The sequence below is a fragment of the Haemaphysalis longicornis genome, unplaced genomic scaffold (genome assembly GCF_048455015.1).
Source record: "Haemaphysalis longicornis isolate Haplotype H1 unplaced genomic scaffold, Haemaphysalis longicornis Haplotype H1 scaffold_27, whole genome shotgun sequence".
Classification (NCBI taxonomy): Eukaryota; Metazoa; Arthropoda; class Arachnida; order Ixodida; family Ixodidae; genus Haemaphysalis; species Haemaphysalis longicornis.
Window position 1 is genome coordinate 3,769,008 of NW_027526325.1, and position 23,953 is coordinate 3,792,960.

Genomic DNA, 23,953 nt, shown 5'->3' on the forward strand with positions numbered 1-23,953 from the left:
ACTGAGACGGCAAAGCCCCCAAAGCTAAGCTTCCCGTGGTAACAAAGTACAGGGAATTCTTGGCTTTCTTTTAACCCAAATTGTCTGTCCACGCGCGTATTGATTTAAGAAGGCAATCTTAATGTAATACGTGTATAGCCAACAAATGTGGGCGCAATTGTTCCAAAGGGATAATTGAGGAAGCTTCCAGCTGCTTTTGAGGGTGAGGTATTTCGTGGTCGCTTCGGACGAAAAAAACGAATTTGAGATTTTTTTATCTATTCTCTTTTAGCGTAGCGTAACTACTTTCAAGCAAGGTAATAGATTTTTCAACAATTCACCAAACAAAAACCTTTAAAGTTATCGGTAATAAATATATATTTAAAGGGTTGTTAAGCGCCTCCGTTTTTTTCTTGCAAACGCATACACAACTAGACGCACGCCAGGCTAAAACATATTGTAATATGCTGTTGACTATTTTGATACTTATTGCTCGCAACCCTCTTTTAAAAAAGCTGTGGGGCAGCTCAATCGATGTTTTTGTAGTGAGACGGAGTTAATGTGGGCACGTAAAACGCATCTAGCCAAAACAGAACAATACAACCGAATGGCAACACTCGCAGGCACACATACACAGACACACGCACATACACAGACACAAATATATATATATATATATATATATATATATATATATATATATATATATATATATACGCATATATATAAGAACCACATAAAGGTAAATACATATATACAAACTACAAACAACAGTATATACACGCGCGTGTACGCGTGAATTCAGTCGCAACTATAGCCGTTCCGAACTTTTTTCGGCGTTTGCTCTTCTACGGGTCGCAAGAGGATATGCTTGTTTTCGCCGGAATCACAGCCATAGGTGCATTTTTTGCGTCATATGTGGTAAGATTATTTTAAAGACAAACCATATTCAGCTTTTGCTTATTGCCGACACTCTGTTAAAGAAAGCACGCTGGAAAGGGGAATAATCACGTACAGCTAGTGTTTGTATAGGTTTTTTAAAGAGGCGGTATTTATCTTCAGCATCTGACGGCACTGTTTCCGCAAATTCGCTGGCTACATTTTCTGAGGAGAGCGATTGAAACTTGTACAGGGCAGTGGTTCATCATAAGATATTGCACCTATTGCATCATAAGATAATGCACCTATCTTTGTACAGTAGGTTCTATACGCAGTATTTATAGAAAACGTTGTGCTGAAATGCGGATATATAATGCGGGTAATTGCAAACATGTGGATAAAAATGTCATTTTAAGGTTTTTAGTTTTGCCATTCAAACGGAAGCATATACGACCCTACTTAAAAATATTTTGTGTGTAATAATTATTTTTCAAGGAAAACGTCAACAATCATTACATAGGGGATTTCAACTTTGTGTAATGCCAACACAGCTTACGGATTCAAAGTATAGTATTGCAAATTCAAAGAATGTGTAATTTATTGCGGCACAATTACCACAAGCGTCTGTTAGTAGCAACAAAACCACGTAACAACCAACGACAAATTCTAGAACAAATACTGGGAGGCTAAGCTTAAAGGAGAGCACCCTCAATTCTGTAGGAGAATATTACGTGCTGTGGTAACTTTACGTTCATCGTGGGGTTTCAACAATATCACCACAAACCGTGTTTTCTGTTTGTTGATTTTGTGTTTTTTGCTGACTAACTGCACGGGGCTATGTTACCTGTGTTATCCGTGGGCCAAGTGAAACGCCTGTTCAATTTTTTATGCCGCACGTGTTATTTACTTTGATAGGTAGTGTTTCGAACTAACGTCACAACCCTAGAATATTCTTCTTTGATCTGCAGTGTTCTGGATGCAAATCGACTGTCCGAGAAATCCTCGCGCCGAGTGATAAATGCCCGCACAGCAGACGCCACGGCGTTCAATTCGCGACGCTCCCCTGCGCACGTCACTCTGTTGACTACTGCTTCGCCGCCGGTGTATTCTCTAAGTTGTTAGGGAAGCACACGTTTTCTCTAATAGAGTTGATATTTCTTGAATCCAACTGCGTCATCTTAGGCTTCGCGCGATCCGTTGGAATTACAGTGCAAGCACCCTTTATGCTCGCCACCAACTCTGGAAGCCGCCAATCCAGTCCAACTACAGCCAGCAGCCGACTGCAATGTTTACCGCCCGAGACCGGTCCTCTACCTGAAGGGCCCACGAGAACGACCGCTCCAACTACCACCATGGTGCAAGAAGCCACTCCTCCCATCGCCCTGCAGCAGCCCTGGGAACCACTATCGTCATAGGGAGCCCCCCATGAAGAACCAGAACAATGGTTGGAGAAGATAGAGCGCGTCCGAATCTTCAACAGGTGGGACGATGAAGGAACTTTCCGGCATGCTTCCTTTTACTTAGAAGATGCGCTTGAACTTGGTTTGAGAACCTAGATAGCTATTTGACCAACTGGACTCAATTCAAGAGCGAGTTCCTTAAGACCTTCTCTAACGTGGCGAGAAAAGAACGAGCTGCGCTTTTGCTTGAAGCTCGAACGCATCACCCCAACGAAGGAGTCGTCATCTTCGTTGAAGAAATCAAGTGTATATTTTGCCCGGCAGAACAAGAAATGACACAAGAAAAGCAAATGAGATTTGTTATGCGAGGAGTAAGCAAAAGCTCTGCTTGTTTTGTCCGCAACTTCCTTAAACAGTGGCCGAATTCGCATCTGAAGCTGCCGCGATGGAGAAGATGCTCGAAATTTGATCCGGGCAGTACGAACGGCCTGTCAATAGTGTTCTCCAAGACCATCGTTGCCGAAACTGGACGCTCTGATACATTGCGCCAGATCATCCGAGAACTGGTCAGCGAGGAGCTTCGGAAGCTTTTTACAACGACGCCGCCACGTAAAGTGCCTTTCCTGACTGACAACACCCGAGAAGAGGTTTAACAGGCATTGTAAACTGGTACACCATCAGCAGCACACCGGGAGCCACAAGCAATGACCTACTCCGCAGCTCTTCCACGAGCTGCGCCTTGCTCCATTTCGTCGTCAAGAGGTCCCGCCATGCGGCCGTCCACTCTAGCACGGCCGCACCCCTGTAGTCCAATAATATACGCCGAGGAAGACCGACGTGTGGCGAATGCCAAATATTCGCCCGCTCTGCTACCACTACGGAGAGGCCGACCACATCTACCATCGCACCCCTTACCAGAGGATCGGTTTGCAACGCTTCTCCGTCAACGCATCCAGCCTCCTATCGGGCCAGCGCCCCACTGAGATCGAAGAATACCTATCCAACACCAACCGAGGTAACCCGTGATTCAACCGCTCGCCGTCGCCCTATCCGTCACTGAGCAGCCGTAGCACTGCTTACTTCTTACGTGGAAGGTCCCAATCCCCCACAGGAGAAACTAAAAGCACCAACCTCGGCGGGGAAAGTTTTACAACAGCGCAAAAACGAAAACACTGCAACGACGCCATGACGCACCAAACAGTGTGCTCTCAGCCCGACGACCCGATCTAACCCTGGCGTGACCTCGGAACACGACGGCAGCCCAACGGTGCGACGCGTTCCCCACATGACCGGGCCTATTGGCAAGAAGCCAACGAAAACGACGGTGCATAGTTCCTGGCGGTCAGCACGTACACGCCGACATATGACGCCCCGATGCAAACGAAACTCGAAGATGGCGGCGTCCGACGTCGAGTTGTCCTTCGACGGGTGTGATGAAGTCGCCCTCATAGTCACGGGAGCCGGCTGGTCAGTAGTGAGCGGATCATTTGCGTTTACGTTTAAGAATGTTACGACCAGATGGGACGGTCCGCACATGCACACAGCAGGAAGTTATCTCGTAACGCCAAGCAGAACATGCCATGGCACGTCACCATAGATGGCACCACGTACCCTGCCGCGTGCTTCGTTTTGTCTAACTGCTTCCGCCATGTAATACTTGGAATGGACTTTTTGACGGACAGCAGTGCAATAAATATTCTACAGAACAAGTTGGTAACTTTTTCTTCCGATCACTACATAATGCCAGAACAAAACCCAGACCACCGTGCTGCTGTAAGGATAACCAATGATCATGTCACCCTTCCACCCCGTAACATGCTGCTTTTGACGTTGACACTATCGCAGAGTGTGACCAAAGGTTGCTTCTCGAACACGTGTCGCTGTCGAAAGCGGCATTGCGCGCTTTAAGCAACGCCGATCCCACGTTGTGGTGACTAATTCCACCGAGGAGTGCCAGGATATAAACAAGGGCGCTGCAATAGCGTTCCTCGAAGAAACGCAAGCGGCAAGTCACGTTATTGAGGTCGCTGACTTTAAACGCGAAATCTTCAAGCATCCGCATCTTTCCGGCGTGAAGAACGGAACAAAATTTTAGTTATGCTGCGTCGCTGAAGCTAGTATTTTTGTCGTCATCAAAATTAATTCAGACACTTATAGCGCAGCACCGAATTATAACTCAAGATGGAGCACAATCTACCCGACAATCACCATACAAGGTGTCTTCATACAAGCGGGAAGCCATCCGAACATAAGCGCAAGACAAACTGAGTGACGACTTTATATACCCATCGAAAAGTCCCTCGGTCGCGCCGATCATGCTGCTGACGACAAAAGAAGGCAGATTAAGGTTTTTCGTTGACGACCGGCTACTGAACAAATCCCCAAAAATGACGTGTATCACCTGCCACGAATCGACGAAGCTCTCTACCACCTCTTCCATGCGACGTACTGCTCATCGGTGTATGTACAGACAGGATTCTGGCAAATAGAAGTGGACGAGTGAGGCCGCGAGTATACCGCATTGATAACCCCAGAGCGCCTTTACGACTTCAAGGAGATGCCTTTGTGGCTGTGCAAGGCAGGAAGGGGCACACATGTTTCGTATACCTCGAGGACATCGTGCCTCCAAACTTTCGACGAACACCTTGCAAGTTTGGAGCAACTACTCGAGGCTATTGGCTCGTTCAGGATAAAAGTGAAGCCTGAAAAGTACCGCTCTGCGTGCGAAGAACTCACGTTTTTGCGCCATGTAGTTGACGCCGTGGGAGTGCTGCTGATCCGGCGAAAACTTCAGCCAAAGCGAACTTCCCAACACCGAAAGACAAGAAGGGCGTGAGAAGATTTCTCGGACTGTGCGCATACTACTCGCACTTTGTAGCAAACTTCGCAAGCATTCCAGAGCCACTCACGCGCTTGGCGAAATATGGCACCCCTTTCAGCTGAGAAAACGCCCAATAAAAAGCATTCTCCGAGATATAACAACGCCTGGAAGGCCCGGCAGTAGTCGCTCATTTCTGGGAAAATGCCGAAACGAAAATATACAGAGATATAGGCTTGGGTGCCATTCCCGTCCAAAAGAAAAGCGGTGTCTAAAAATTAATCGCCTATACCAGCCGTGGTCTTTCGAAGGAGGAGAAAAAGTGCTCAGCCACTGAGAAAAATTACCTCGCAATTACAGCGGCCATTTAAAACGTGCTGCCATACGTGTCTGGTAGACCACAAAATGTTGTGACAGTCCACCATGCATTTTCTTGGCTCGCCGATTAGAAAGACCCTCTAGCCGTCTTGGGCAGTGGAGCTTGCGTCTGTGAGAGTTCGACGTCACAATCCTTCAGAATTCTGGCAGGAAACACTCCAACGCTGGCTGCCTGTCCCGCGTTTCCGTCGACCCACCACCGCAATTCTCTGATGAAGACAGCGCGTTTTTCGCAGTCGTGACGGAGAGCGATCTAGCCGCCCTAGCCGCCAAGGAGCGTGCCGACCCCGACTTAGGCGTTATTATTGACTACCTCGAAGGACGCCACATCACCGCAACTAGCGCGTTAAAAAAGAAACCTTGTAGAATTGAGCTTACAAAGCTTAGTTCTCGTGAAGAATAATTTGAGCTCCGGAATGAGAAGGAACTATTTTATTTTTATCCCCGCAGACCTCCCTGAAGAAGTTTTGGAAGCATGCCGGACGAACCGTCTTCGAGACATCTTGGCACAGCTCGCACAATTGGAAACATGAAGATGAAGAACTACTGCTCCGCTTTATATCCGATGTCACCCAATACGTCCCAAACTATGGAAATGGATGGAAACCTCACTGCCAACATCGTTGTTTGGTTGTTTGGGGTGCGGGGGTCAAAATCGTAGAGGTGGGGGCGGCCCAAAGCGCCAGCCCTGCCCAACGGACTGCCACCTGCCGAATCGCAGCGACAGGGCGAACCCATCGTCACCTACTCGGGAAACGCAAGATAGAACGCGCTCCCTGTGCGGCTGCGCAAAGGGCGATCTGCAGTTGAGGACTAGCCTCCAGCGGAGTTCCCATAGCGCACGCGCTAGTACCCAGGCACCTGACGCGTCCACGGGGGCGTAGTGTGCGATACAGATAACCACCCATGCCGTAGTGTTCAGGACCGAGTAAAACTACTCGCTAACTCTGTCATATCAGACAGGCAACTAGTCTCGGGGGACATCCTCCGAACGGAGACCTCCGACCGATTGCTCACCGTGGTCCAGGATGGGGTAGAGGTCTACCCTGACAGTTTGTGCATGAGCCGCTAGGTGGGCAGGTCGAGTCCGTGGCCACCCCGGGCTAGGCCGAAGTGGTTGTCAAGTCCGGGATTACCCGCACCCCGGGTGTGTGGTGGTTGGACGCCGGGCGGAGTTCGCCCGGCGCTCCTGACACATTGGAACCCTTATTTCCACCACACGGCCGCTTAGGCCCGTTGCCACGCATCCCTTTAGGGCTGACCTCCATGCAGCGAAATGTAGGCGAAAAGGCGGCGAATGTCGCCCGGCGGCGGCCGCTCCGCCGCCGGCGTCGAAAATACGGCTGTTCGCGTCAATCTAGGCGAGCTAGACGTCGAACGCGCTGCGGCGAACGCGACCGGAAGCGGCAAACTGCATTTTCAGGCCGCAGCCGATCACAGCCTGGTACTTGCTTGTACTTCCTGTCCTGTCTTCAATCGGCGGCGTTCGCCGCATTACGTTGCATGGAGGTTGGATTGGACGAAAACTGAGCGGCGCGTCAAACCGCGACATCCGCCGCGCCAAGTTCGCAGATAAACTTCGCTGCATGGAGATCGGCCTTTAGCCGTCGGACTTGTGAGTGCCGACTTTGCCCATGGGACACCACATGGAGGCGGGTGCGGGCAGGGGGGAGTGTAGGCCAACTTCTACTACTACCGCCGCGCTTCCCAGTGGGACTGCACCAGAAGTGTCCAAGTTCTTTATAAACCAAGTCATGCTGCGATATGGAGCCCTGAAGTCTTAATCATGGACCGCGGAACGGCCTTCACTGCGGAGCTTGTGCAAGGAATCATACGCTACAGCAACACGGATCAGCGACGAACGAAAGAGTATCACCCTCAAAGAACGAACTAACTGAATGTCTCAACAAGACGATCACGAATATGCTACCTATGTAGGTCGACGTTGAACATAGGAATTAGGACGAAGTCCCTTCGTATGCCACGTTTGCGTACGACACGGCTATCCAGGAAACTACGCAAATGACACTGCTCGAGCTTGTAAACAGAAGAAAGCCGACCACGATCCTTGACACCATGCTTCCACACGTAGAAGGCTACGACCTCAACGCTGACGTCCAAGGATACCTTAAGTGTGCGGAAGAGGCCCGTCACCTCGCTCGAGTTCGCACAATAAACCAGCACCAAGTGGATGGCGCAGGCAACAACCTCCTTTGGCGAGACGGCGATTAGCGCCCAGTGGATCATGCTTCGGTTTGGACTCCCATACGATCACGTTAACTCAGTGAGAAGCTTGTGGGATAGTATTTTAAACCCTTTAAAATTCTCCAACGTGTTGGCTAACTTACGATGTGATCCCCGATGGTGATTCCGGGACATCACGACGATGCACGCGGCCCGATGTTGTCCACCTGGTTTATCTGAAGTCTTACTCCGAAACATAACAGGGTTTTTGCTGCAAAAAAGTATATGGGTAACCCCCCCAGTTTTCATTCCGGTGTCACCGATTTAGTCGGTGCCGCTCCGGGGCTACTCACCACCGCTGAGACCTCTTTTACTATTTTCCCCCTCGCTTCCACCGATATCCCTTTGAAAATATATGCAGACAGCTGCTTATGGCAGTAGTGCAGGTATCAGGTGACTCCCAAAAATACACAGAAGCACGAATGGCCGCAAAAAACACACTGACGATTACTACACTCCCTAATTAGTAATTTATGCGCAGCGGGAGCTACAGGCTTCTCGGTCACGGCGCATTTCTGCGGCGGCTCAGGAGGTGTTTGCGGGATCAGCTAAACTCTGATGCTACCTCGCAGTGCGCCGCCGCCGCCGGCTAGGATGTTGCTAATCGTGTTTGAACCTCCAGCGAAAATGTCACGTGGAAAGTGAGTGAGTGAGAGAAACAACTTTATTGGGAGTCCGGCGATGACGCAGCTGATCGTGCACCAGGCTAGCCCCACGTCGGGACGGCATGTCTAACCCCCCGGTCCGCTAAGGGGCATGCCAGACTGCCAGGATTTGCTTGTCTAGAGCGGGGCTGCACAAAAGAGAGTTCCACTCTCTTATCCTTTCTGAACTTGGGGTATGCCGACCCGCACTCCCAGAGCATGTGAGCTAGAGTAAAGGTCTGTCCGCAGGATGAGCAGCTGTCGTCCCGACATATGTCGGGGTAAACTTCGGGTAAAACTGAAGGACAAGGATATGTGCCGGTCTGTAATAGTCTGAGGGAAACGGCTTGCGCCGTATTAAAACTGGAATGAGGGGGTGGAAAGACCCTTCTAGACATGTAGAAAAATTTGGTGACCTCATTATAAGTCGCGGGATCGTCCCTGTGGCCGTAAGAAAGAGCGGAGTCAGCTCTCGTACAGAGGAAGTGCGCTCAGTGAGGTCACGCGCAGCCTCGTGAGCAGACTCCTTGAGGTTGGGTGGAGCACCCGCGACGCATCCTACATTACCACGAAACCAGTGAATTTATGATGCGTGAGAGAAACTGGAATCCGAACTGTAAGAAGGCGAGCAGCTTGCTCAACTGTGCGACCATTCTGAAAAGCCCTGATACCGATTTTGGAATCCCTGTAGATATCAGACCCACGACCACCTATCCGGGCGAGTGTGATGGCGGCTTGCTCGGCGACTTGGGGGTCTGAAGTGCGATTGGAAGCGCTGTTAGAAATCTTGGCTCTGGAACCGACCACAACGACTGCAAAGGTCTTCCAATTGGTGTATTCCGCAGCATCAACGAAGCTTGCTCTAATTTTTTTGCTTGATCTGTGTGATAATCGCTACTACTCTCGCCTTGCGTCGGCCCTCATTGTTCACAGGATATACGTTTCGAGGCACGGAGGCCACTAGGAACTTCTCTCGAATGCACCTAGAGATCGGGGTACTGCTCCTCGAGGATCCCGCAGAAGGGTAACCTAGCTCTTTGAGGATGCGTTTGCCTGCTGTTGTGGCGTTCAGGGGAGCGAGTAGAGCGCATTCTTGGGCTTCGGCAATCTCCTCGGCGGCGTTGTGTACTCCCAGCTTCAGGATATCCTCTGTATGAGTCCTGATGGGTAATTCGAGATTCCTTTTGACAACTTTACGGATGAGAGCGTTGAGCTTGTCTCGTTCTGCTCTGAGCCTGTTGTGCAAAGAAACCGTGTACGTGAAGTGGCGCAGTACGAAGGCATTCATCAGCCAGAGGAGAGTGTCCTCCTTCATGCCTTGGTTTCGGTTTGCGATTCTGCAAACGAGGTGGAAAGCGTTTTCCGTATTTGCGAAGATTTTGTGGAGAGCCATTGATGACGGTTGGATGTTTATGGCGCAAGGCCAACTGGGGCAAAGGGCGCCAAAACAATAGTCTTATATGAGGGGTGAAACCTTAAACACTAAGTAAAGTCAGCAAAACAACAGTAAAATCACAAAACGACAATGAGCATGGCTGGTATATAGGGCCAGATTTCATTATGCGTGATAGGAAATGAGGTTTAAAAACTTGACTTCTGACAAATACTCAAACACACGTTTCACGGAAACTATGGCATCGTCACCTAGAAAAAACGATGGATGTAGGGGAATATGTTGTCTGTAGAGTTCTCTGAAGTGTTTGTGTCGTGTTGTGTGAAGTGCCTTGCATGTGATTAGTATGTGCACTACGGATAGGGCCTGTCCGCACCTGCGGCACTGGGGTCTAGAAGATCCGGTCAGCATATACGAGTGCGTTGCATAGGTGTGCCCTATCCGCACCCTACCCAAGGCGACTTCCGTGTGTCTGTTGTGTGAGTCAGCTGTGTACCGTCCCAATCTTTACACCAAGCTGGACTTGAAGTTCGCAGATTGGCATGTTGCATGATTTATAGGATATCTGGACGTCATCTACATACATAGAATAAGAGATTGTAGGTGGCAGTGCCTTACCAAGAGAGTTAATTTTTATTATGAAGAGAGTGCAGTTCAACACACCACCTTGTGGCACCCCATTTTCTTGCACGCTAACCTTTGAGAGTGCACAACCAACTCTTACTCGAAACGTTCTGTGTCACAAGTAACTAATAAGAGTGTTCAACATGTTACCCGAAACACCGAATGACTTGAGGTCGCTAAGAATCCCATAACTCCAAGCGGTGTCGTATGCCTTTTCAAGGTCAAAAAACACAGTTAAACAATACTGCTTATGAGCGAAGGCATCCTTGATGTACGAGTCAAGAGTTACCAGTTGATCGTTCGTCGATCGAACCACCCTGAAGCCTGCCTGGCTGCTCTCGGGAAGACCATTGCACTCATGGAAGTACACGAGCCTGTGATTTACCATCTTCTCGAAGAGCTTGCACAGGCAGCTCGTCAAGGCTATAGGACGGTAGCTTGAGGGGGACGACGGGTTATTTCCCTCCTTCAGGAAAGCTGCAACTATAGCCTCCTTCCAAGAGCTTGGAAGTTGCCCAGAAAGTCATATCTTGTTATATAGGTGTAAGAGTGTTAGAAGAGTGGCTGCGTGAAGGTATTGTATCATTGTGTATGTGATGTTGTCTGGACCTGGAGCTGAGGGTTTACACGTGCTCAAAGCAGCCCTCAGCTCATGCAGTGAAAACTCTGAGTTATAAGAAAATGTTGACCTATTGTTATCTAGTATAGGTTTCTTTTAGGCCATTTGTTTGTGTTTTATGAAAGTGTTTGTGTAGTGTGCTGAACTGGACACGTGTTGGAAGTGTTGTGTGAGTGTGTTAGCCTGGTCGTCGAGTGTGTACCCTGTCGTGCTGACCAGAGGCAGGCTGTGTGTTTGTTGTCCTTTGAGTTTGCGTATTCTTGTCCATACTTTCCGTGTGTCTGTGTAGGAGTTTATTGATGTTATGAAGGAACGCTAACTCTCTCGTTTTGCCTCACGGAGCACACGTTTTCCTAACGCCTTGGCCCATTTGAACAAAATGAGGTTACCCGACGTGGGGTACCGACGAAGGACACCCCACGCCTTGTCCTGGGACTATCGCACCCGCCTACAGCATCATTCCACCACGGCCTCCACGCGTTGCGTGGGGCACCAGAGGCGTGGGGAATGAACTTTGCGGCTGCGTCGAGGATGTGCGCCGTGAGGAGTTGTGCGGCTTCATCTACGTGTAGGTCTCTTATAGTTGAGTAGTGTAGTTTCGATGTCTCTGTAAATGTGTTCCAATTAGCTTGTGCTTCATTGAACCTATTATGGGAAGATGAACTGCTTGGGCCTTTACCTATATATGTAAGTGAGGTAGGGAAGTGGTCACTGCCATATGGGTCAGTTCCCACACCCCACTCGAGAAGAGGAAAGAGAACTGCCGAGCCAATAGCCAAGTCAAGACATGAGTATGTGTTGTGTCCTATGTTATGATATGTAGGCTGTTTATCGTTAAAAAGGCATGCTCTAGAGGATGTAAGACACCTCTCTATCAGGCGACCCCGGGCATCCGTACGAGAAGAGCCCCAAAGAGAATTGTGAGCATTAAGGTCGCCTGTTAGAATGTATGGTTCGGGCAGCTGGTCAACCAGCGCCTCGAAGTCAGATCTAGAAAGCACAAAATCAGGACAAATGTATATAGAGCATACCGTTATCAACCTATTATAAATTATTGTGCGTATTGCTACAGCCTCAAGGATGGTGTTAAGAGTGATAGGGTAGCATGCAAGGGATGTCCTGGCTATTATGGCCACACAGCCAGAAGAGTGTGTGCAGCCATCCCTGTCTTTCCTGTATACCAGGTAACTATTCAAGAAATTTGTGTGTTTGGAATTCAGATGTGTTTCCTGGACACACATTAAACTTGTCTGGATGGCATGCAGAATCTCATGCACGTCGTCAAGATTATTCAGAAGGCCTCTGCAGTTCCATTGAACTATGTTTTCTCTTCCCATTATGATGTGTTAGAGCTACTGGGGTGTGATTATTTATATAGGGTCTTTCGGGGCTTGGACTCTTGTGGGGGGGAGCAGGGGGGGCTTTCTGGCCTTCTCTAATGACCTGGACGTCGCAGCCCGTTCCTTCCGCTGCGATGAAAGCCGGAGGTGCTGGACATCCATGTCGTCATCTGAAGGCAAGGGGGTGCCCAGCGAACTGGGCCCCCTTGACGTGGTACCCTTTCGGGTATTTTTTGCCTGCGTTGCCAGTGCCGAAGGCGTCGGGAGCACCACAGATGGCACAGGCAGTGGGGCGGGGAAGGAGGCCGCTGCGACTGCCTCCGTCTCCATCGCCGTGCCCTTCCCTGTGCTTTGGGCCGGTGGAGAGGAAGCAGTGATGCAGCGGCATCCCCAACAGACGTTGTTGCCACCACAGCCACTGCTGAATGAGCGAGCGGTGCAGAGGCTGGTTGGGCTGCCAGAGGCAACCCAGAGGGGGCGGGTGGAGGCGGGACTAAGTCCGACTCGCGGTACTGGGTCCCCGCCGAAACCAGACGCCGCTCCGCCCCCCAGCGAGCAGCGTCGGCGTACCTCCCCAGGGGGAAAGAGGCGAACCTCTTTCGCGCCACTGGGAAGGAGATGTTCTCAGTGACCTTCACATTAATGATCGCCTTCTCCTGCTTAAACTATTCGCACTTTCGAGAGTAGGCGGCATGGGGTCCCTGGCAGTTGGCGCAGGTGAGGGTTGATGATGGACAATTATCAGACGGATGATCATGCTGAGGGCACTTTGCGCAAGTCAGACGACCACAGCAGGAGTTGGTTCCGTGTCCCAACCGCTGGCACTTAAAGCAGCGGCGCGGGTTTGGAATGTAGGGCCGGACATTACAATGTACAAAACCTGCATTGCCGTACTCTGGGAGTGTGGACCGGTCAAAAGTAAGGATAATGTGCTTGGTCGAAACTACTTTGTCATCCCTCCTCATAGTTATGCGCCTGACAGCTGTCACGCCCTCATTTCTCAGGCCCTCCAGCAGGTCAGCATCTGTCTCATTCATAAGGTCTAGTTCGGAGATGACACCTTGAACACTGTTCAGGCTCCGGTGGGGTGTCATACTGATTTCAAGATTGGCTATGCGAGTTTGTTCAAGGAGGATCTTGGCATGCTGTTGGTTGTGTACTTCAACCAGGATTTCTCCAGTTCTTTGTTTTTTGGCCTTATATTTGTCACCAATGATGCCCTCAAGAAATTTCGATATTAGGAACACCGACTGTGATGCAAGAGGCTTTTCTTGTTCACTGGATTCTAACACAAAAAAACGGGGGTAGTTATCGGGCTTTGGAAGACTGAGGGTTGGGAGTGGCGGAAATGAACCTTCGGTGCGGCGCCTTTTCAGGGGCCGTTCATGTTTGGGGGTGGGATATTTACGATTTACCATATGGCATGAAAAAGAAGCAGGGGACGGGGGTATTTTCTTCTCAAGAGGTCCCGGGGCTCCCTGCCTGGTAAACAGACAGGGAGCCCATCCGCCGGAGCTTGACCTGGGCTCCGACGGCCACCGTTTGAGGCTTCTACCCTTCACCTTTAAACACATCACCATGGTAGGTTACAGTTGATGTTGGGGGCTCGGGGTCCGCGTTGTCGCCTACACCATCCCCAATATTGCTCAAGGTGCCCCGTGCGGGGTGTCGAGAGCCGTTCCACTGCCGCAATTGAATTCGACTAACATGCCGAGAACCCGAAAGAAGTCGACCCTGGGTATGAGCTCCCCGTCACTGGTGCAAAGAGTGAAGTTGCTTTCACAAACTGGCTTTCAGTCTTTTGGTCTGCATCCCTTCTCTTTTCAGTAAAGCAGATGCTCCGACGTAGCACGGGAGCCCAGAAGTCTCGTTCACACATCGCTTCTTCAACTCTTCCCTCGCAGCCGCCGGAGCACCAGATGGTGATGCCGCCAGTGGAGATGGTATGCTTGACGCCATCGAATGGTGCAAACCGCTCCGAAATGCTAATCCCACAGGTGTTAAACAGCATGGGGGAGATTACGGGGCCCTGAGGATTACCCCGTCCTCCGAGGGGCACATCGTCGCAGCGGAAGTCTGCAATGCGAAGCTTGGCCTTCCGGTCCGTTAGAGAAGAGATAACGTAGCTGTGCAATCTGGAACCGAAACCCTGGTCCGACATTGTTTTTATGGTGAAATTGTGGAACACGTTATCGAAAGGGTTTTGCGTGTTTTTACCAGCTAATAGGTTCACAACTGAAATACGGTATCATTTTCAATGGATAAGCCAATAAAACATCCCTCAGAATGCTGGACCCTGTGCTTCATCAAGAGCTCCGCTTGGCGTGTGGTGCATTCCGGACTAGTCTAGTCAAAAGCCTGTATGTAGAAGGCAACAAATGACGCCCAGAACGTCAGAGAGCATGCACAGGTCTACTTTATGCTTTTAAAGTTTCATCCAAGCCTCATCATTCTTTAAATCAGTTTTTTTATGATACATCCTTGAGTAAACTCCTGCTACATCGACCATCATTCTCTGCGCCCTTCTCTTACAGAGTTAGAGAGGAAGCGTCAGAGCTTGCTGTCTCCTTTTTAGATACCATACATACCTATGTAACAGATTTTACAGCACCATGGCATCTCCGCCCTGTATCATGCGACACGCCCTTCTTACATATAGATAAAAACCGAGCTCCGAGACATGCAATTCTGCGGCACCTGTATTTGCAGCAGGGATATCATGGTTGTGAATTTTATATGGTCACCTGTAAAACTGCTGTCTCTGTATCTTGCGATGCGCATGGACCCGGCCTTATTGTCAATAAAACTTTGAATAGTAATGCTACTATCGTTACGGCAGAGGCTTATGGCGTGCTTCTTGTTGTTAATCATATACTTCAAAGCCACATCCCACAATTCATTGTCTATACAGATTTCCTCAGTGTTGTGCGGGCATTGTCGTATACAAAATCTTCCAAAAACCTCGTAGTCAACCTGATAGTCAAGGGTACTATGTCTGTGTATATCCACAATATTGAACTGGTCCTTTTCTGGGTCTCTGGCCATTATGGTATAGCCGGGAACGAAGCTGCGGATCCATTTCCTACACTGTTGAATACAGTAGACATTAACCACATTACCGTTCACCGACGTTAAGCCATACATTAGACAACAACTTTACAAAACATGGCAAACACACTGGAGTGCACAAACAGACAACAAGTTACACATGATAAAACCACACTTGGGACCATACACCACCGACACACGCAATAGACTGACTGAACTCACCTTGGCTACATTGCGGATAGGGCACACACATGCAACGCACTCGCACCTTCTCACTGGATCTCCAAGACCTCCGTGCAGCAGGTGCAGAGAGGGCTTATCCACGATCCACATCCTCATATATGGTAAGGCTGTTGACACAACACGACGCAAACACTTTCCACAACTACACATACAACAAATTCCACCGCACCCCTAATACCTTTTAGGGGACGAGCCCATGTTTTGTTTTTGAGTTTGTTACCGACGTAAAATTTTTACATCTCGTTTCTTATCATGCATCTTGATAACCTTGCCCTTTACACAAGTCATCTTCATTACGCTGTGTTTTGTTTTGTTTATTTGTACTGAATTGCTCTACTTTTACTTTCATGTCGCTCTCATGTATTTACTTTTGTTTGGAGCTTCTTGCCTTTAGTTGGCTTTGCGCCATGAAATCTAAACATCATCATCATCATTCTCGAGGTCCAGGGCGAGCAGAGCCTTTACGTCTCTGGAGCGCCCATTCACGATCTGATCCTTTAGTTTCATGGTATACTGCGTCAAGAGTCCGAATCGGAAGCCAATCGTCTTGAACGAGCAAACCTCGTTATCTTCCAGGAACCTGTTAATCATATTAAGGATGATGTGCCCCATTACCTTCTCGACTGAATACGTCAGAGAAATCGGCTTGAGGTTCTCGATGTTCGGGGCCTTGCCGGGTTTGGGGATGAGCTCCGTGCAGTGCATTTTCCGATCTGCAGGAACAACGCCATTCTTGTAGTCCTCGTTGAGCTTATCGGTGAGAAATGCAATCGATGGGCAACTGCTAGGGTGCCAAGGTTACTCAGCATACTGTTAGTGACCCAATAAGCAGCTGGCGCAGACTTGCGATTGATCGCTATGGCCTGTCTGACCTCGGCAACTGATTTATCGTACTTCGCTGTCGCGGCGCGCATGACGATAATGAGCGCAACACGACGAACGTTCGCGCGGCGCTCTAGAAAGCAGGGCTGACCTTTAACCCAGAAAAGTGTGTCTTTGGTGTGAGCGAAAGAACATTTTTGGTTCACGTGATCAACGTAGGTGTGCTCCCCAGCCCCAACTTGATCAAAAGCACCCGAGCTATGCCCGCTCCGGAAGACAAAAATTCAGTCAGGGGAATGATGGGAGTTGTAAACTACTTCCGCAAGTACATACCCCCACTAGGCGACAACACGGTATTGTTGCGGAGAACCGTTAACAACGATATCGCTTTCGAGAGGACTGCAGCTCACGCGCGCGAGTGGAAAGTCGTATGCGATGCGTTAACGTGTCCCCCTCTCATGGCTTTCTTGGACGAGAAAAAGACAAAGCAGGCAGAGGATGCCTTGGCAATTGGCATAGGCGCGTCTCTATTGCAAAAGCACATGTATGCATTGCGGACGCTAACTGATAGCGAAACGTGATATTCACAAATCGAAAAAGAAACGCTAGGCACCGTGGTCGCGTCCAAAAAATTCCACCAGTTTACATACGGCCGCAAGATTTTTATCGGGGCCGACGACCAGCCATTGCTTGCATTAAAAAAATAAATATCGGCAAGATGCCACCAAGGCTACAGCATTTCTTTGTGCGCTTCCTGAAGCACAATTATGGGGTATTATTCGAGAAGGCCCGAGATTGAGCGAAACTCGGAAAACACGAGCTGTAGAGACACCCCCATAACGGAATGATAATAATTCGAGGAAAGTTTGAGCGCTTTGAAAATGCACTTCATTGTATTTGCTGATTGTTGGGGTGACGTAACCGGTCCAGAGCAGTGCGTTCTAAGGAGGCGGGACTAAGGCGGGGTAAATTTTTCACTGGTCTCATTCCACTGCTGCAGCGGTGGCTACTGGGGTAAGCAAATGCGACTATAATACTTTATCGCGCTTTTATTTTAATATTCTGCAATTCACTATAGAGTTTATTCAATTTTTCTAGACATTCTTATAAGCTTTTTGTTTAAAATTACCGTCCTAAGCAACAGTTTCTGCCCATTTCTGCCTGTCGGTGGCAGACAATGCATTCACGTGACTAAGGACTGGCAAAAAAAGAAAGCGGGTGATGGAAACGCGCCAAATTCGAAGTACTTGCTGCTCGGTGCTATCGAAACCCCACGTCCGCTTGCAGACGAAATTTCCTAGAACCACTTCAGACTGCCTACGTGATTTGAATAAGAAAGCTGCGTGATACCTAATAACTTCTACTGTACTTGCGATACTTATTAGCAACTGATAATTGTGCGTGCGGTAATTTTAAGTAGTATTTTTCACTTGCGGATTTTCCTCGCTTTTATTGGTTTGTCTTTCGGCATGTATTTTGGAATTCGACAAGCTTATTTTCTGCTGTACAGCGTTTGCGTCAGTTTCTTCTATTTCATTTCCTAGAGAACTCGCCAGCAAAAAGACTGGCACACAAGATAGCCTCCCTATAACCGTGTTTCTGCGCGGCTGGTGCGCACCTGTCATTCTCATGTGCCTTACGTTCACGTGTCAAGCATTATTCTACAACTTCATTTTCCGATTTGCAGTTTTCTGAATCTTAAAACGAAGCCCATTCGCTCCACAAAGATCTCAATTGCGGCTAATTCACCAAATTGGCCATGTGCTACAAAGAAATGAATAGCAACAACCACAGCTTTTTAAATTTGTTTGCTTTATTTCAGTTTTCTCTTCACAGCCCTTGTTCGCCGAAGCTCTCCACAGTCGTTTTTTTATAGACTCTATGCCTTTACTTTTCTTCTGGCGTCACGCTGTTTCTTTCGGTCTCAATCTTCCCTTCACAAGGTTTTCATGATCCGCTTCCAGCCAGACGACAAAGACGCTGCACAATACCCGTTGAAATGCGTAAAGATCGCCTCCGATAATAGACACACGGCGTTGAATATATATTATTCTGCTAGTAAAGATTTCTCAAGAAGGGTGTGACAAGAAACGCCCCAAGAAAATCGTCTGACAAGCTGACGATAAATGAAGAGCACGGTCATAAAACGCCACATCGGAAAGTTTTGCTAGCAGACGATAACTGAAGTGCGGCCACTCTTTGGAAGCGTTCTATGCATCGAGCGGTCGCGACTGAAGCGTACATCACCTCTGGCTGCAGGCGGATAAACGCATGGTAAAACCTGCATAAGCCATTTCCGGCTAACCACCTAAAAAGGCAAAAAACTTGTCTGCAGTAATCCTATAGCGCACACACCGGCTGACTGTCAATTGAAAGCAGTGGCTGATGAGGTCGCTACTAAAGCTTCCGTGGAAAGCGTCCGTGGCATAATACCACAACGCACGCAACACTTGCTCCTCAGCCGTTATGAAGCAAAAGCCGCATCAAAGTCGTCGCAAAGGGGGTCGAGTGTCATATGACTGCGCAGCCAATGCACAGTACTTTCGAGAGACGAAAAAGTTCTTGAAATTCCTCCTACGCTAAAGGAAAAACTATGCCGGCATAGATATATGCCTGCTACGACGACCGCGACCGTGCCACGCCGCAGCAGCCACCAAAACGAGCGTCACGAGTTCAGCTCGGCCGCGCAATATCTCTCTCGAGTTTCTTCCTAGTTCTTGTGACAATCACACACACCCAGCCGATTCGTGGGCGCGGCGTAGCAACCGAAGCCCCACCCCACTATGGCTGCCATCGCGTCCACATCGCCGATGGGGTAGGGTCGAAGCCACGAAGTAACTTGCTTTAGACGCTCCGGCAGCAAATTTTGGCAGAAAACAATGAACAAAGGACGTCCCCAGGCCACCGTCAGTCAAATGCTGCCACAGCAACAGGGGGGGGGGGTTCGGTCCGAACGAAAAGCTCGCTCTAGTCCGGACGATAGAAGAGGCCAAGACGACAAGATTTTCCCTCGGCAGCTGTATTCATACACAGAAAAACACAATCGACGACAGATGACATGCTTTCAACGTCTGTACGCACTCGTAAAATGTTGAAACACGCTCATGACACTCTAAATAGTGGCGATGTCTTATACAACGCCCGACATCCGCGCGTTAACAAAGTCGGTCAGCTTGACAGTCGGAAGAAGGGTGCGTTCCTTTCGCTAAAGTGAACTTCCTTGCTTACTTGGTTTGGGCTTGCGTTGCGCTAAGCTGCACTGGAGCCACCCTCGAACCACGTAGCAAACAGATTTCAGTGGAAGAAGAGAACACCGAGAAAATCAGAGCGGGCCCGCAACGCTTTACAAGGGGGAGCTTCAAATGAGGGCTGGGGCCTTGCCGGAGTTTAAAAGGAATAGCTGGGCTATCTACTTGGCATAGCGGAGTGCATATTGGAACTCAATTCTAGACGGCGCTGCACGCGGATCTTTGTGCAAGCTGTGCTTTTTCAACGTGAGCGGCGTCAACTTGGCGTGCTGATGATGCTAAGCGTGCCCCGCGCAATTGCGCCGGTATGGCTTGAGGTTTATCGGATGCTGCTGGAGACTCGGGACAGAGCTATCTCGAAACTTCTCGAATAGCACCGATGATTTGCAGTTCGTTCCTGGCAAGGACCTGCTCCTGGCTGACATGCTGTCCCGTGCGCCTGCCCACGCTTCGAACCCAGCAACAACCGATGACGTCGTAGTCCATGCAGTTCAGGTCGTCTCCGGAATAGTAAGTACACCAACGAAGCGTCGTCTTCAAGTTGAAACTATGGCGGATCCTTGTCCAAGTTTGGTGATGCAGCAACTTGTCAAATCTATGCCTATTCAAGAGGAATCACGTCCGTTTGCTGCCGAGCTATCCGTCACCGAAGGAATTTTTTCCTAATGAATGCAACGTTGTCATACCCCTGTTCATGACAGCCGAAATGATAATGAAAATACACGCCGGGCATCTCCGAATGAACAACTCGAAAGCAAAAGCGCGTGGACTAGTTTTCTGGCCCCTTGACGGCAGCAAAGAATCGATAATGCGCTCATTCCGCGCATGCCAGTAATATGCGTACAAGCAGCAGTCTGAACCAATTGTTCTTCGGCCAACACCCCGTATGCGTAGGTATCGATATATTTTCCTGTACTAGTGACCCATACTTGGTAGTGTACAATGCGCACTCGAACTTTCGTGAGGCGGGAAAGCTAGCTACCACGACAGCACGTGAGGTAGTAGAGAAAACGTCCGCTATCTTCGCACGCTATGGGATCCCTGGACAAGTATGCAGAGACAATGGGCCTCAATTTGTGTCAAAAGAATTTTGACACAAATTGAGCACATCACTTCAAGCCCGCGATTCTCTCTGTCCTAAGGATTAGCAGGAATGTTTTTGGAGATCTTCTAGGTACGAAGTCAGAGAGCCTCCTGGGCGGCCCGAACGTCTGTTCCGGGCGGGGGAGCCAGCCAAGTGTCCCACGAGGTGATGCGGGAGAGGGAGGCGTAAGCTTCGGGGGGTGGCAGTCCCAGCAGGAGTGGGGAATAGAGGGGTATGCGCCGCAAGAAGGGCATTTCGGGGAACCGGATCAATTGCGAATGCAATGTAGAATGTGGTGAGATGGGAGGGAGCGGGTATGAGCCTGGCAGAGAAGAACGGTTTGGGAGCGAGTGAGGTGCGGATCTGGAGAAGGGTAGACTTGGCGGGCGAGGCGATAAGAAAGTAAAGTGAATTTACGGGTCTAACGATCATAAAGACGAGTGGAAGGAGGATGGTATGAGGTTGGGCAGAGCATAGATGGGCCTGGGTATAGATCTCGGCAAAGCGCGTTTCCTCTTGCGTTGCCGTCCATGTTAGCGTGGCCAGGTACCTATACCAGGACCAAGAGGTGAGAAGGGTGTCTGTTGAGAGTGTCAGTCACTAGGTTAGAAGAAAAGGGGTTGACGGTATAGCGTAAATATTTTCGGATGGCGGATTGCGAATCTGTGAAGGTATAAGTGGGGTGTTCGGTGGAGGTTGTGAGAGCAGCATGCTCTATGGCAAGGGCGATGGAGTGTCCTTCTAGAGAGGTGGCATCTTGCGGGCAGAAAAAGGGCGTTTGTGCGGAAACCAGCGAGGAGTGGCGTAAAAAGGCTGCGTTTCCTATTTGCGTAGAGGAAAAATGACTGGCGTCTGTAAAATATATCGCTGATCCTTGGTTTTCTTGAAAGGAGACACGTTTTGTGAGGGCTTTACAGCGTAGAAAGCGGCGGCTGGCATGCCTGAAGGGGTTAATATTCTTAGGCAGGGGTTTCATGCGGAGATGAGGGAACATGGCCCAAGAAGGTGAAGTTGTGGGGATTGGAGACGCGAAGAAGTAGGGTAGGCCGTCGTCTGCAACAGTGCCCGACCCTGGTGAGATGTCTGAAGGCGCTGAAGTTGGGCTTGTTTGTGTATTTGAATACGTCCTTCTATAGTGTTATATGGGCCGGTCGCAATAAGTTTGTTAGTAGGAGGGTAGCAGGGCATGCCGAGGGCTATGCCGTACAGCTTACGGAGAGCTGCCTCTAGTTTGCTTAGTTGGGTGGGCGTGGGATGCATGCATGGCACTATGTAAAGTATGCGGGACCTGGTCAAACCATCTACATTACGTAGGGGGTGTTGTTCGTGTAAGCCAGACTGGCGATTTGTGACGCGGTGCAGCTGATGAATCATTTGCTTGGTCTGAGAGTGTATAGTTCGAAGTGTAGGGTAGAAACTACCGGAGGAGTGGAAAGTAAGACCGAGAATCTTTAGTGAGTCTGTTTTCGGAATTGGGGTGTTATCAATGGAGATGTTGATGAGGTCACGATCAGGGTTTCTGCCTTTCTTGTTCGTTATGATCTTGAGAGCCGATTTGGACGGGGAGATAGCAAGACCTAAGGTGCAAACATGGTTGTTTGCTACAACACATGCTTCTTGAGAGAAGAACGCCTTGAATGACGTCCTTGTACGTGGATTGGGGGCTGCCTCGTAAGCGCTCACCTCGAAGCGTTGACCGGCAATGGAGATGCCCTCGATGCCGACATAGAACGCAGCATTGTGCCTGTTGTGTGTGCTTATCACCATGATATTTTGTGTAAAATTGGAACACATCGTGTCGTGTCTCGCGTCGCCAGAACGACCCCAGCAGCTTGCTAACGGCGTCGACGTTGGCGGTAGGTCCAACGTGTCTGATACACATGCCTCCCTCTGGCCGCATGACGATCTTTGCTTCTTCTTTATGCAGCGGAGGCATCCTGCCCGCTCGAATGATCGTACTTTTAAGGCCAGCGCAGTCGGCGTGGCCCAGAGCGTTGGAATCGGCCTAAGGCTTAAGGTCGATCGCACTACCGCAAATCTGGCTGATGGCCGTGTTTCTCACAGAAGACCGTCCGGACACAACGTGTTGCCCCCCCGAAATTATTACCAAAGTTACAGGGGGCTAAGGGCTCCCCTTCGACCTCGCACTCCATCACAAATTTCGTGAAAAAAGCTTCCGGCGTGAAAAGGCAGACGAGAAATGCCTCGCCGCACGACTGCAGTTAGCGTTTCAACACAGTCGCGGCGTGGTCGCTAGTAAAACGTCCATAAAAGTCACAAAAGTACACCCACCCATTACATTCGGTTATCGGCGTGTCTCTCTTGATTTCAGGAACCTAAAAATGCAAACGGTTCAGGGGAACGCCCTGAAAAAATCTCCGGAAACTTCGCAAGAAAACAGGAGCTGAACGAGCCACGTCCGAACCCATCACGTCCAAGCACGTGTCCCACGTGGTTCGGATTAGCCCCGCACAAAGGAGCTCCGAGTACGTTGTTGCATTCCGTGTTTGAACCTCCCTCGCAAACGTCAGATGGTTTCTATTAGCAGAGGATTGAACACCATCCGGGGGAAAGTGTCAGGGGCAGTGCACTTCTTAATGGCGACGCATGAGACATGTGTTAGGGAACTACAGTGACACAGCTGACGCCGTAACCGCACGTGTCCTGCTCTACTTTGCCCTTCCCTAATCGCTCCTCTCCGTTTTCTTTCCTTCGTCGCTTCTGCGTTCGCTCACCCGGTTACGCGGACAGCAACAGACGCCGCTCCCGCGAAGCCCAGCTAACGGCTGCCAAAGGGCTGCCCCCTAAAACGACCGAAACCCGCCCTCGCCATTCCCACTGAAATTCACTTCGCCAAGTAGCTGCGAGTCCCTCCCAATAGAAGAGAAACTTCCCCAGTTGGAACCCCGGCTTGAGCCCATATTCTTGTCAGCCTAGAAGGCCTTCCGGGGGACATTTTCGCCCGTCTCTTCCCTGCCAAACTATGTGCCATCGCCGGTTACCGGTTTATGCGTGCATGAATTGCGGGTAAAAAATTAAGTGCCCTTCCACCCCGTGAAGAGGGATGGCCAGTAAAGGTGCGGTGCTGGGTCAAATTCCCAGGGGTGCACGAAGCAAAACGCGTTTCTTTGTAATTTGCGATTGAGCATTGTTCCTCGTTAATAACTGAAAGTCCAGTCCTGTCCAGTCA

The 23,953-nt window shown here is 49.6% G+C and overlaps 1 long non-coding RNA gene across 1 annotated transcript in view; it reads left to right on the plus strand.

Annotated features, from left to right (window-relative positions):
• The first annotated feature begins 747 nt into the window (after positions 1-747).
• Positions 748-23,953, plus strand: part of LOC144172914 (uncharacterized) — a 302,963-nt gene continuing 279,757 nt past the window's right edge. The window contains exon 1 of the long non-coding RNA XR_013323129.1: positions 748-900. This is a non-coding gene — a long non-coding RNA (uncharacterized LOC144172914). The remainder of the gene's footprint in view (positions 901-23,953) is intronic.